The 15,620-nt window shown below is 48.1% G+C and overlaps 1 pseudogene; it reads right to left on the reverse strand.

The window, feature by feature from the left end:
* Positions 1-3,724: 3,724 nt before the first annotated feature.
* LOC142437159 (tubulin gamma-2 chain pseudogene) lies at positions 3,725-9,237 on the reverse strand (annotated as a pseudogene).
* Between the last annotated feature and the right edge of the window lie 6,383 nt (positions 9,238-15,620).

Raw genomic sequence — 15,620 nt, forward strand, 5'->3', positions numbered from 1 at the left:
TTTATCTGAGGGAGAAGCCAAGTGGTAAAATAAACTGGATTTTCTAGAAGAGCAAAACTTGTGATATAGAAATATAGAATTACTTCACTGAGATGGTTCACACAGTTGTGGAGGCCGACAAGCCCCAAGTCTATGGGTCAACTGTCAGGTTGCAAGCTTCCCCTGACATGTGTGGTTGCAGGGACTAAGGAACCCCAAATCTGCAGTGTCCTGTGCTGGGAATGTTAGGTCAGATGGTGACTAGTTTGGTGCAAGATTGACGGGGAGAGAAAGAGAGAGCATGCTTTGCTGAACATCCATTTATATTGGATGCAGACTGCACACACACACACACACACACACACACACACACACACACACGAAAAGAATTACATAATACTGAAAGTCACAAGTGCTAAGGCCAGATCCTGACAGAGTGTTTTGCAACATTGTAAGCAGAGATGAGATCAGACTTGTCTGGGGCAGGAGGAGTATTTGGGAAGGGGGAAGACCTGGTTGATGGCTATTAGGAAAAAGCAGTCGAGAGGTAATTCTATGATCTAAGAGAGTGATTGAAGAAGCATGGAAGGATTCAAGAGCCATTTCGTAAGTAAGACCGATAAGATGTGATGTTTCATTGGACGTGGGATGTAAAGCCTAAGCGTGAAGGAATGCACCTCTCACTTGTAGCACCAGGCTTCTCGACAGATGGCGGCGCAGGCAGTAAGCGTCAGGACCATGGGACGAAGAGAAGAGTTAGGGTAGAGGAAGGAGCTCAGCTCAGGTTGGGACCCATTTTCAGGATCTATGAATTCCACGCGAATGAGCCTTAGTGGCATGGTCGTTAAGCACTTGGCTGGTAACCAAATGTACAGGTTGACACTCACCAGCTACCCTGAGTGAGAAAGATGTGCAGTTGACTTCCATAAAGATTTTACAGCCTTGGCAACTCAATGGGGCGGCTCGACTCTGTTCTAGAGAGATGCTATTAGTCAGAATTGACCCAAGGGCAGTTGGGTTTGTCCCCCCACCCCCTTTTTGGTATGGGTCGAATATAGATATCCAGTCAGCCCTTGGAAGCTGTGGTTCAGCAACAGTTGACTGAATTAAAAATATTGGTGTGAACAAAAGTGGTCAAAGCAATCCCTCGACCCCTACAAGGAAGGATCAGTGCTCTTTACGTACCATTTACATTTACATTCTATTAAGTATCGTTAGGATCCCTGGATGCACAATGGTTAGGAGATAAATGACACCATCTCAAAAGATTGGAGATGTAGTCAATTAGTCCTTTCCAGCTATGTGATCTATTACATATGTGATCTATTAAAATTGGAACACTATGTCTTTGGCTATAATCCCATTCTTGAAGGGATTAAGGTGGGATGTATCTTCAGACTTTACTAGAGGGTGTGATTTAAGTCACCATCTTTTGTTTCCCTAGAGGTATGGTTTGCTGAAAGACAAGAACCATGCATCTATCCAAGCCATTCCTCTGCATATGAAAGCCATTTCAGGCACAGAGAGAAGCCCAGGACCACAGCAAGAGCACGTATCAGATCTCTGCCTGAAGTGGCAGAGGCTGAGCCCAGAGATTGTGAGACTGTGAGACAGAGCAAGAGGAGCAGTGCTGAGACTACAGGACTGTGAGACAGAGTGACAGGCGGGCTTCCTGGTCCATGGAGGCAGAGGTCAAGGGACCACATGGCTGAGAGGCTGAGGACCAAGAAAAACCTGACCAGGAGCTGCTAGAGGTTCAGGCCAGAGCCAGAAGAAGACATGGAACAAGCGATATCTTTGCTGATGTCAGATGGATCTTGGCTCAAAGTAGAGAATACCAGAAAGAGGTTTACTTGTGTTTTGTTGACAATGCCAAGGCATTCAATTGTATGGATCATAACAAGCTGTGGATAGCTTTGGGAAGAATGAGAATTCGAGAACACTTCGTTGTGCTCACCTGTGACTTGCACATGGATCAAGAGGCAGTTGTGCGAACAGAACAAGGGAATGCTTCATGGTTTAAAATCCGGAGAGGTGTGCGTCAGGGTTGTATCCTCTCACCGTACTTATTCCATCTGTATGATGAGAAACTCATCAGAGAAGGGCGACTGTGTAAAGAAGATCTCAGCATCAGGATTGAAGGAAGTCTTATTAACAACCTGTGATGTGCAGAGGACACACCTTGCTTGCCGTAAGTGAGGAGGACTTGCACTTGCTGAGGAAGCTCAAGGAGTGCAGCTGTCAGTGTGGGTTACAACTCAATGTCAAGAAGACCACATTCCTCACAACTGGACCATTAGGTAACAGCATGATAAATGGAGAAAAGATTGAAGTTGTCTAGGATTTCATCTTGCTTGGATCCACAGTCATTGTGCATGGAAGTATCAGTCAAAAGATCCAAAAGACACATTGCATTGGATAAATCTGCTGCACGAGACTTCTTTAGAGTGTTGAAAAGCAAAGATGCTATTTTGAGGACTAGGATGTGCCTGACTCAAACTTGGTATTTGCAATTGCCTCCTATGCATGTGAAAGTTGGACCTTGAATCAGGAAGCCTGAAGAAGAATTGATGCACTTGAATTATGGTGTTGACGAAGAATCTTATGCGTACCATGCACTGCCAAAAGAACAAACAGATCTGTCTTGGGAGAATGATCAGTGTGCTCCTAGGTTCCGTCTCCCGCACTTTGGACGTGCTGTGAGGAGAGACCAGGCCCTAGGGAACGGCATTGTCCTAAGCTAAGTGGAGGGTAGCGAAAAAGAGAAGGCCCGGGCACGGTGGATGGACACAGTGCCTGCAACAATGGGCTCCGGCATCGGAACAATGGTGAGGATGGCATGGGACCAGGCAGTGTTTTGTTTTGGGGTGCATGGGGGTCACTACGAGTCAGAACTGACTCAATGGCTCCTAACATTAGGGAAGTCAATAGGGTTCTGGAAGCCAGGATCAGAAAGCATTAAGGATACAATCATTGGTCTCTAGCAACACCTCTCCTCAGCCAGCAGCCAAGTCTCTTTCCAGTTCTGTCTCTCAGTCACAATGTCCTCCATGGGCCAGGAAGACAGCCTCTGCTCATAGTCTCACGGTCTCATGGTCTCTACCCCGAGTCTCAACCTGGCTCCTTTGCTCTGTCTCCTGGTCTCCACGCTGCAGCCCGTGGTGTCTCTGGCTTTGACCCCACCACGTCAGACAGACATCTCCAATGTGCCCCACTCGTGGCTCTTCATCCTTGATGGTCCTAGGATTTCTCGGTCCTGATCCTGTTCTGAGACAGCACTGATACGTAGAGGAATGGCTTTGCTGGTGGGGTGGTTTTTGTCTTTCAGCAGACCACATCCCTAAGGCAACAGAGGGTAGCGACTCTATTAGATATGAAGGTGGTGACTCAGAATACATCACACTTTAACCTGCCCATTAGAGGTCATAGAGGCTAGAATTGAAATATAGTACAGAAGGGATTATGGCTAGCTGGATCTATTCATTGACTATATCTCAGTATTATAAGTAATCTACAGATAATTTAAAGTCTATGGGAGGGGAAAAGTATATGGGAGGATGTGCATAGATTTCATGTAAATACTAAGTAAGCCGTTTTATATAAAGGGCTCGAGCAGTCATGGATTTTGGTGTAGGGGGGGCAGTCTAAAACCAGCCTCTCCCCCTCCCTTTTGGACTGGTTGCTAGTGCTTCATTAACATGTGTCAAGAGAGGAAAAGGAATGGGCCTCCGGGTGAGGAAGGGACTCAACAGGCCTTTGCTCTGTGCTGAGGGCAGTCAATCAGGCGCGGCCTGGGCCAACGTATAAGGAAGACGAGGGTCCATGTCAGACAGCGAGGAGGTGCTTGTGTGGTGTGGTTGGCCATTGTGAGCCTGCTGACCCGGTGGGCTGAGGGCAGGTAAGGAGACTTCCAAGACAGGGCTCCCGCATGCTGGCTGGGCCCTTGGGGGTGAAGGTGGCTAACTTGCATTCCCAGATCCTCTGCAGGCCCTTGTGGACCTGGATGGGGTCCACCTCTCCCTGGATGCAGATGCAGCAGTGGTTGGTGTGGCGATCCCGGCCTGTGGACCCTATCATGGTCTTTGGCTCCAACCGCCGCCTCATAACATCCAGGACCGGGGCTTCCACACACTGGTCAGCTACCGGTTGGTGGTGAGGGGGGTGTAGCCAGTCACAAGGCAGCGGAGCTTTGTGGGGGAAAGGCCAGCCCCCCCCAACTAATCTCAGGTTCAATGGGCCAAATTGTACGGTTGAGATATATAAAGATTATAATAAAATCATAGAGAGCATGAGAGATACAAGAAAGATTGAAATAATGAAGTCAGACACATTTCATAGTAGCATGCTCACCTCAGCCCCACTTGGTGGTCCACGTGGAGATGGGAGAATGTAGGGCAGGAGAGAGGGGGAGGGGAAAGAGGGCAAGGGGAAAGGGAAGATGGGAGCGAGGACGGGAGAGAGGAAGGAGGAGCACGGAGCCAGGGAGAGGCAAGGGAGAGAGCTCTTTATTGTTAACCTGGGCTTAAATATCTTTGGGGGGGGGGCATGCAAACCACCTATTTACAGGGAAAGACGGCACAGGAAGGGGTTGCACTATAGGTTTTACAGCAATGAGAGGGGGATCATCTAGGGGTATCCACGCAATAGGAAAGGGAGGGATTGGGGGTATACATGTGACAAAATGGGCAGATCCCAGATTCAGTATGGCAGCCTAACTTTGGATGTCACTGAGCCGGTTTGACCAGTTCTCTGGTGCTCTGTAGAAACCACTATCAGTAGGGTGTAAACTCCACCTACGGGAGCCAGACTGATGGTCACAGGCCTTTAGAGAGAAGTAGCCCATTGTCCTTAACAGCAGGGAGTAGGCCCCTCCTGTGGTGGGACCAGACAGTTGTCTGGCAACTTACTGCCTTCAGGGAGGATGTCTCTAAGCATCTGACCTCCCACCATGTGCTGACAAATAGCCTCTAGTGTTTGGCATGTCTTTGGGGGTGACAAACCTGGGGAAAAGTCTCTTTATAATACCACAGAGCCTCAGTGTGGGGATGAACGGGCGATGAGGTCATTGTTCCCGTAGCTGGGTTAGCACAGGGGGTTGGTGCTGGCCAACATGATGGTGGACCCCAGCAGGCTGATCTGGGAGAAGGATGGGTTCTGGATATGCAGGCGGTCTGTGGCAATGCGGTTCAGGGCCTGGTGGTCCAGCATCACCACGCAGTCTGCGTTCTGAGTCAGCCACGAGTTAGAGGGCTGCAGTACTCCATCTCTCCGGGTTGGGAAACACAGAGTACATCTGCGTCAGTTTCTTGGGGTACCTTTCATTGAGTCATTCTCAGAAGTAGGAGCCCAGGCCAGAGCCTGTCCCCCCAGCAATGGAACGACATAGCCCAAAGCCCTCCAGACGGTCACTGCCATCTGCTTCCCAATCTATGATATCAAAAATGGCCTCATGGATCTTTTCTACCTGAGGGAATCCGCTGGCTTAGCTGTTGCCCGCTCTGCCTCCGTGCTCTGACAGGTAATGTTCTCCGGGATGTAGAGCTTGGCAGAAGGGCATTGAGGATGGAGTGGATCACCCGGGGCTCCAGGCCCAGCAGTACCGTCCTGGGGATGTAGTGCTCATCATCTGTCTGGTCGAAAAAGATGTCCTTGTGGTCAGTGCTTTCAGTGGCGAACTCCTCCACGATGCCCTCCCCTATGTATATTGTTATTGTTGGATGCTGTCCGTCAGCCCTGACTCCAGGTGACCCTGTAAGCGATAGGCTAAAACACTGCCCTGTCCTCGGTCTTTGCTGTGCTCATTCACATCGTTGGGGTCTTTCTCTTTTCCACCAACCCTGTACTTTTCCAAGCATAATATTCTCTAGGGCCTGGTCCCTCCTGAGAGATAGCACGTGTAAAGTATACAAGACAAAGTGTCACCATCCTCCTTTCTAAGAAGCATTCTGGTTGCCCTTCTTCTAAGACACGTTTCTTCTTTTTGCTGATAGTCCACGGTATATTCAATGTTCTTTGCCAACATCATAATGGAAACTCATCGAATCTCCACTTCTTTATCTTATTTATTTGTTCATCGTTTGAACATAGGAGATGATTAAAAATAGTCTGGCGTGGGTCAGGGGCAACTTAATCCTCAGAATGACATCTTTGCTTTTTTAACACTTCAAACAGGCCTTTTACAGCAGATTTGCCCAATTCAGTATATCGTTTGATTTCTTTACTGCTGTTTCCCATGAGTGTTGATTGTGGATCCAAGTAAAATGAAATCCTTAACAAATTCATTCCTTTGTGTTTATCATGATCTTGCTCATTGGCTCACTGGCCCAACTGTGAGGATTTTTGCTTCGTGGATGCGGGGGCCTGATCCTGACTAAAGGCTTGATTTTCATCAGGATGTGCTTCAGGCCTCTTCACTTTTCCTAAGCAAGATAGTGTCATCTGCATATCACAGTCTGTTAATAAATCTTCCTCTATTACCGATGTCAAGTTTTTCGGATAATCCAGCCCCTGAGCATACGCGTTTAGCATGCAGATTGTGTAAAAGCATACAGCCTTCTGCACAATTTTTCCTGATTTTAAACCATGTAGTTATTTGGTGCTGCTATTTACAGCGGAAAGCTTTCAAAAACCAGAAACTTATTTTCTCACAGCTTAGGAGGCTAGAATGTTGAATTCAGGATGCCAGCTCCATGGGGAAAAGTTTAATTAGAAGAAAAATTGGTACCAGGAGTGGGGCTTTAAGTCAACGAGCCTGAAAACATGAGCCTAATTAGGGTATATCTGAGAAGAGACATAATTCTAAAAAACTGCTTTATAGAATAGGGAAGTCGCAGGCTGTGATTATGGTGAAGAAACAATGAATTAAGTAGTCACCTGCTATTCCTTGAGACCAGACTCTGCATCCTAAAGAGGAAGCTTTAGGGGGCCTGGTGACCTAGTGTAAAGATAATAAAGCAGACTGTTTATTACTTATAAACCTTAGATATAGGCCAGGAGCAATGAGACAGGTTTCTACCCAGAATTTCCTACTTACAAACAGAAAAAAAAAAAAAGCAGATGATTATGTAACTCTGGTTCAGAAAGTCCATTTTGTCGATAGCTGGAGCTCTCTAATTACTAAGAGCCAAATTCAGAAATGGATGGGCCTTGCCAAACTGCTGTCTAGTCTTAATTTTCCGTCTCATTGAGTTTATAGTGCCAAAATGAAGGCTCTGATGGACAGAGATGGATATTTAGGCCATTGGAAAAGGGTTTTGGGGGAGGGCGAGGTAGAAGGCATTACAGAGAAACACGATACCCTCTTAAGCTCCTCAGGCATTTCTCATGCTGTCTTCCCCAGGGAAAGAGGAAGTCCTACTGAGGCAGCTCTCACAGCCAAGGCTGAGATATGGTCAAGAAAAGACACACCTAGAATTGTGTGGCCCCCTTCTTTCTGTACCATTAAGAGAAGGATAATAGACTTGAAGAAGTGATTCTTGGGTCTAAATAACAGAAAACAGTTGGGGGCTAGTTCTCAGGATTCGGTGCAGCTGCTGAAGGTAGGCAGTCTCCCAATTGCGTTGGCCTGTGTCCCTGTTGCTTCAGAATTTGATACATGCTGGAACCAGGAACCACAGTATGACCTGGTCTTAGAGATCTCTTCCTTTCCTCTATTTTCTAAGTAAATGGGTTTTTTTCTTTTCTGCTGCCGCCCTAATTTCTGTGCAATGTGAAAGGAGGTATGGTGTTATATTGTTGGGTTGCTTTGATTGTCAAGTCAACGATGACCTGTAGTGACCCTAAGTGACGGAGCAGACGCCCAAATAGGGTTTTCTAGCCTGTAATACTTGCAGAAGTAGACCACTAAGTCTTCCTCCTAAAAAGCCTTTGGAAGCATTGACCCAGGCTTGCAGCCATTACACCACAGGATCCCTTATTGGGCACACGGCAGAGGCCACATTTACCACTTAGTAGGTTAGAGCCAAGGGAGCACTCACAGTTGGGTAGGATCTCACTGGACACAGGCAGGGAGAATTCTGTGTTCCATGGTTGTTCCTCCCTCCAGCTAAGTTCCCCTGCCCTCAGAGCTGTGCTTCATGTCCTCAAATTGTACTAGTATGCAATACGTTGGGGGACGGCAAATGGTATTATGCAGAGAAAAGGTTACATGGTTGACTTAGATATCCATAACAAAAATGCCACAGATGGGTAGTTTAGCAAATAGAAACGGACTTCCTCGTGAGCTGTTGTGGTTGTTAGGTGATATCCGATGGGTCTGACTCGTAGTGACCGGAGTACAAGAGAACGGAATCCTGTCTGGTCTTTCACGATCCTCACCATTGCTCCAGCTCGCGGTGGCTGTCACTGCATCCCTCCATCTGGCTTAGAATGCTGCGCTCGTGATTAGGAGGCCGATGTCTGAATTTGGGGTGCTGTTAGAGAAGAACTCTCCCTGTCTGCTCCGGGGGAAGGGCTTGTCTCCTTGAGCTCTGTCCTTGGCCGATCTTTATGTGCCCTGACATCTCTCTTCCCCCATGCTTGCTTAGTCACTTTTGAAATTCCTTTTATATCTCAAGAGGGACTGAAACAAGATAGACCCTATATTAGTCCTTCCTTGTTCAAATAACAAAGACACCTTATTAGCAAATGGGATTAAAACCACAGGTCTAGAGGTTAAGATTGACAGTGCAGATTCCGGAAGAACACAAACCAGCCCATCACACTCTTTTCCCCTACCCTTAAATTTATGTCCTTGCCTCAAGCAAAACATCTTTATCCCATCACACCATCCCCCAAAGCTTAGATTATTTCCAAGTCCAAACTACCATTTTTCTGAATCATCTAAATCAAACATGCGTGAGATTTTAGGTGTATTCCATCTGGGGGCAAAATTCCTATTTATCTGTGAATCCATGAAATCTAGATGACAAGTTATCTGTTTCCCAAAGAAAAATGCAATGGTGTGGCAGCACAAGGTAGGTCCTCCCACTGCAAATGGGAGACATTGGAGGGAAAGAAGGAATAGCGGGCACCAAGCACGTCCAGAAGGCACCGGAACCATTTGCATTCACCCCAATGGTTGGGCATAATCTTCTTTTCTCTGAAGCCATCTGAGCATTGGCATGGCCCTCCAGACGCTGGGGGTTGGCCACGCTCTCTGGATTTGGGTGGAGACTGCTCAGCCCTGGGCTCAGCTCCGCTCCGGGCCCACTGGAGATGTTATCGCTCACATCTGAGCACCCCCATGCTGGCTGCTTCATTCTTTTGAGCCTTGGACATGGTCGTCCTGAACGCCCTGGGCAAGGCAGTCTCCCTGCCCCCTCGGCTTTGGCCAGCAGCCCCATCTCTCTGGCACAACTTAGCAGCAGCCCCCTGCGGGGCACCCCACCCCCCCTTTGGAACAGAGTTGATGAAGATCTGATTCTTTTAAACCTAGGAAGCCGTGATGTCGCCCTTTGAAAAGGGGATGACCCCGCTTCATGGACTTCTTCCAATAGTTTGGCTGGTTTCCAAGCTGATCCAGGGGGGCACTTCTCTTGGAGGACAAAATATGGGGTACCTTTGGCTGTTCCTGCCCATCGAATTCCAAGAAGCAGATAGTACTTTCTTTTCATTCTTTCTCTGTCTCCTTGGTTCTCAGCGGAAGAATTTTCCCCTGGTGATTGGTTTGATCTCTAAGTCACAGGTTTCATCTCTTTAACCAAAAGCCATGTGGCCACACCCATGTGGACAATTCTAGGGTGCGCACACTGAGTTTGTGCAGCAGAATTATTCAAATCTTTATGCTCTCTTTTCACTTTGCACAGTTCGTTTTGGAAATGCATCTTTTTCTTCTTACAGTTTACTCTCCGTGGCAAGGAGGAAGTGTGCAACTCCTTCCAGCTCTTCTTTGGAAATCCCCTCTGCCAACTCCCCAGGCTCATCCCTTAAGTAGTCCATCTTCAACCAAACAGTTTAGTAGACCCCAGACAACTCATTCCCCGTGGCATAAAAAGCACCTCCTTTCCCATGCTGTCTGGGAGCAAGATGGGGCTTTCTACTCCGGTGAAGAATTACAGTCTCGGAAACTCACGGGGAAAGTTCTAGCCAATCCTGTAGGGTCGCTATGAGTCCGCATCGACTCCGTGTCAGTGAGTTTGGTTCGGTTCTATGTTGTCGAATCACACGCTCGTCCGTTTCTTTTCAAGTCTCATTCGAAGCACATTTAGCATCCACATTTCTAGCGACAATTCCTAGTCTAGTGCTGCATGTGTCACATAAGATGACAGAGGGCTGTCTTCACTTCCTTTTGTGTCCTCATTAGAACCATCTTGGATACCCACTACCAATCTTTTATAACAGAAATACCCCAAACGGATGGCTTTAACACATAGAAAATCGTTCTCTTACAATTTAGGACATGAGAAATCTGAGTTCAGAGCACTGGCCCAGCTGAAGGCTTGTTCTCCCTGTCAGCTCTGTCAACACGTGGGTTGGGTCTTCTTTGGAGAGGGCAGTGTCTTCACATCAGTCTTTCTCTAGGTCTAGGAGGTTCTCAGCACAAGGGCCTCAGATCCAAAAAACATGTTCCACTCCTAGTCTTTTTCCTTTGTAGTAGTAGGCCCCTCCCTCTCTGCTTGATTCTCTCCCTTCACCTCTTATAAACTATAAGATGATGTTGAAGATGTAAGGTGATGTTGGCCTCAACCTAAGATGATCCCCCTTCCATCAAAGATTAAGTCTTTAACTTGGATAAGGTATTGCACCCCATCCTGATCACATCGGAGCTTGTCATGGGGATGATTGCATCATTACATAACTGCCAAGATCCAAGTTGACACTTTTTTCTTTTCCTTCTTTTTTGGGGGGTATGGGGCATGGTGGTGGTACAATTCAATTCATAACAGGTACCTTAAACTCTTCCAGCCTCCACAGTGGGCACAATTTCAAAACTACTCCCCCATTTTAGATATCGGTTAGAAGAGAGGAGTCTCTCATTCTACGGTATCATTAACAAATCAAAATTTACTTCCTCACAGCTTAGGAAGCTCTCTGTGTTAGTCCGATTGACTACAGAAACAAATTAAAAGACATGTGTGTGTAAGAGAGAGCTTTATATCAAAGAGCAATTGTATATTGAGAAAGTATCCCAGTCCAGTCCCAATCAAGTCCATAAGTCCGATATTCACCCATATGTTCGATACTAGTCCATAAATTTCTCTTTAGACTCATGCAACACATGCAATGATGCTGAAGGCAGGAAGGTCACAGGCCAGTGGGTCAAAAGTCTTGTAGATGGACCCATTGGTGGTAGACGCATCTCCAGGGCTCTGGCTGCCATCAGCGTGGATCGAAGTGGCTTGTCAACAGGAACACAAAGGCAGAGAGACTGTGTGGCCCACCTCCAGGGAGAAAGAAAGGAAGTTCTCAGAATCCTCATGAGGAGGTCATGCCCACAAGGAGGCATCATCAGGCTGTGACCTGATTGACAGGCTAGACTCCACCCCGTCACTCTTAATATCCTCAAGTTGACACAAGATTACGTAACTACCCTATGCTCCCTGTTAGCTCTTAGGGAAGGTCCCTGTCTCATCACTTTGTCTTCTGAGTCCTTGGAGATCTCCTTGTGGCTCAGCATCAACTGCCCCCCATCTCTGCTTCTTTCCACTTGCTTGTTTCACGTCTTTCATATCTCAAAACAGAGTGACTCAAGACACACCCTATACGAACTCTGCCTTATTAACACAACAATAACAACTCATTCCCCAGTGGGATTATAACCAAAGGCACACAGGTTAGGAATTACAACCTTTGTTTTTGGGGGAACACAATTCAGTCTCCAACACGGGTCAGATTGGTTTGGGACGAGCTGGGTTAAACACACAGAGGCCCCTTTACCACATCTTACTAGAGTTCTCAGCGTGACCAATTGTGTTCATGCGCATCTGCCAGAGGGGACTATTACAGGCAGAATTTCCCAAATGTCCCTGACCACAGAACAACTTCCAACTTTTTTTCCCCAGCAGCACTGGGGAAGGGGAGAAGACATGAAGGAGGTAGGAGGTCTGAGAGCACTTCAAATCGACCTCAAGGGTAAGCAGCCACCTACTCCATATTCCTGAGTACGGTAACTGGCCTTGGCTGGAAACCTCAATTTCAAAGTGAGGGAGTGTGTGCATGTGTGTGTGTGCATGCGAGAGAGAGAGAGAGAGAGAGAGAGAGAGAGAGAGAGAGAGAGAGAGAGAGAGAGAGAGAGAGAGAGCCATGTGTTTCTACATCCGTGCACTCAAGCAGGTAGGCACAATTCCTGACTGTCAGCTCCATTGCCTGCACCAGACTGATTTTCATCACTTAGTGCTAAGGCCTCTCATCCCTTAATATTTGCTCAGATGTCTTTAGGGACTTCCAGTTAAATAAAGCATAGCCTGCTTCACACTCCTCTAGCTGGCTGGGGGCTGGGAAGGGTGGAGTGTGGAGCTCATTCTTCTTCTTAGAAGTCTAGGAAGGAGACAAGGCAAAAGGATGCGGTACCCATGCTCTTGGCCCGGCTCCTGGGCCTACCCACTGAGGGCATGATGGAGGAGCCTTTGCAGTGAACGTCTTGCAAATTGACACCCTCTGTTTATTTTTGCACCCCTAATTACCCTCTCAACTCACGCCACGGTTTATTTTTAGAGGTTTCCCATCCACCTCATTAACAGCTCGTAAAAGCGCCTGTCTCATATTTCTACCATTTATACCCTTAATTAAACACAGTGGCCTTTGTTATCGCAGAAGCCCGGCCTTGTTAGAATGTTAATGGGATGACTCCCAGCTCTTGCCTAACTGATTTTTAAGTATCTCTTCCCCTTCCTCCGACCCTTTGTCTGCGGCAGGGTTATGCGAGCCCGTCCTCCCCAGGATTCTCTCTCTGTTCCCTTTTGATTACTCTTTTCCTAATCCAGAGGAAGAGGGCTTGGGATTCTGGCTGCTACGGTTCCTGTTGGGCTGATTTTGCTGGCGGCTCGACCTGCCTCCTCCGCCCCAGCCCAGAGTTACAAGGGAAGAGGTGGAGTGGGCTTTTATGAAACGCTCCCCCATCTGTTATGGCTCGAATTGTGACCCGCCCTCGATACGTGTTATAACGACTGCCCTGTGGGAGAACTGGCTTATGAGTTGGGCAGCTAACTGAAAGGTTGGCAGTCTGAATCCACTAGCTATGCCCTACGAGAAGGATGAGTGAGTCTGCTTCCAGAAAGGTTTACAGTCTTGGAAACGCCTAAGGGGATAGTTCTACTCTATCTTATAGCGTGGCGATAAGTCAGACTCCACTAGCTGGTCGTAGGTTTGGTTTAGTGATGAGAATCCCACTTAGGCATGAGTTGTTGCTATTATACTCACGAACTAGATTAGTGTCAGGCGTATCTGGAAGGAGCCTCTTCTGAGATATAAAAGGGATTCAGCAAACAGGTGAAAGAAGCAGGGATGGGGAAGATTGATGCCCAACCACATGGCGATCTCAGAGGAGTCAGAAATCAAGCTGAGGAGACAGGCAGACACAGAAAGAAAGCCTTCCCCTCGAGTGGGGGCCCTGACATGGGACTTCTAGCCCCCGAAGCTATGAGCAAATGCATTTCTGTTTGTGAAAGCCACCCATCTGTCATAGCAAGGCTAGGTGACTAAGACACTAGCCAATGTGTGAACAGAACAGCGCTCCTTAATTAAATGCACACTAGGACTTGGGTTCCCGACCTTACACACCTGCTGGTCCTCCCACCTCATCAGAAACTGTTATCTAATTACCTTTTCCTGCTGGCCCAGTTCTATTCGAGCCTTTTTTCGCGACACAGGCCAGGACGTTCAAAACAGCCGTCATCGGAAGCAGGTAAGTGCCCATTCCTGCAGAGGGAGAAGACTGGCCAGGGGCAGAAACAGCTATTTCAATCTGATGATATTTGGTGACGTGGGCTCAAATTTCCAGGGCAGAAAGAGACCAGGCTCGTGCTGTGTGCCATTGAGCCAATGTGCAGCTCATGGCCATTCAACATGGTAGAACTGGCCCAGAGGGTTTCCTGGGCTGGAATCTTTATGGAAGCACATCTCCAAGTCTTTTCGCTGATGGAAATGAGAAATGGGGTGCTTAACCACTGACTCACCAGGGAGCCTTTCCCAGAGACCTAGGCCGTGTGTAGGGACCTTGGGGCAACCTGTGCTTTGGCCAGGCCACAGCAAGCAGCCAGTGGTCTGTCCACTGTGGCCTGAGCTCCCAACATGCCCTGTGTCACCCAGTCTCTTAACAAAGATAAACCTGTCCTCCATGCCGATGGTTCAGGTAGAGGTGGTCCTTGGGTCTCCGGAGGCACAATCGAGTACTTACAGTCAAGTGCATCTAGATTGGAAGCCCAGCTCTTCCCTTTGGCCTTGGACATGTTACTTTACCTCTCTTGGTTGCTGCTTTAGCCACATAATGAGATGGTACTAACAGTACTTACCTTATAGGCTTGATGTGAGAACTAAATCAGGTAAAGGAAAGAGGCTGGCAGGCATGGTGCCTGGAACGTCATAGCCATTTAGCAGATGAGATCTGCTATTATTAGTATTCATAGTATTAATGTTAAAATTATTGGCAGTGAGTGATCATCACGGACCTAAGCGGCCAGTCTGGACTCAGGGCCAGTGGGAGAATGCTACAGAACCCTCCAGAGCTGCACTCTGCTCTTTCCGCCTACACTCCATGGATGGTGCGGGGTAGCCATATGCCATTGGGATGCTGTGCTTTTAACCTACAGAGAAGTCATCAGCTCATTCATCCCCATTTCAATTGGGCCAGCAAACATCTGCCAAGAATCTACTCAGGGCCAGACTACTCAAGGCACAGTGGGGACCCCAGCTCCCAAAGAGCCTCTACTGTGGTGGGGGAGACCCTAACTATATTGTGAAGGAGCTGTTCGCTGTGATCCAGGAGGTGTCGAACGCGGGGGAAGAGAGGAAGAACGTTGGCAATGGAGTATAGGGATGAGAAGGGTCTGGAGGGGCAGAGGAGGAATGGGAGCACATTCCACGATAAGGGAACAGCAGACCCAAGTCACCAAACCAAAGCCTGTGGTCATCAAGTCAATTCTCCCTCACGGAGGCGGTAACTCCTTATGGGAGCAAAAAAGCATCATTTCTGTTGGGTCGAAGGGCTGGTGGTCTTGAACTGCTGGCCTTGCAGTTAGCAGCCTGACACACAGCTTTCTCCGACACCAGGGCTCCAGCAAAGTCACTGGGAAGTGAAAATGCATGGGTGCTTGGGAAAGGTAGTCCAGGTGGAGTGAGGCTGGGGAAATGTGCGGCCCAACAGTTTCAGGACCTGAATGCCACAGAGAGGAGCCTGAAGGGCAGGGGGTGTATGTGGGGGGAGGGGGGCATGGGGAACAGAAGGGGTCAGGGGAGCCCAAGAAAAAGGGCATTCGATTTTTGTTCCAGAAAGGTGGTTACCTGGACGCATGTGGAGGTGGCGTGGCAGTGGGCCTCCACCTTTCTCTCCCAGGAGACCTCTTTCATTAATTCACCTTTGTGGGAGCCCTGGTGGCGTAGTGGTTAGACACTGGGCTGTGATCCGCGTGGTCGGCGTTTGGAAACTCTCATCAGTTCTGAGAAAGCAAGAGTGGACCTTCTCCTCCCATAAGCAGTCACGGTCTCGGAAACCCACAGGGGTCGCT

This window comes from Tenrec ecaudatus, chromosome 1, assembly GCF_050624435.1.
Source record: "Tenrec ecaudatus isolate mTenEca1 chromosome 1, mTenEca1.hap1, whole genome shotgun sequence".
NCBI classification, from domain to species: Eukaryota; Metazoa; Chordata; class Mammalia; order Afrosoricida; family Tenrecidae; genus Tenrec; species Tenrec ecaudatus.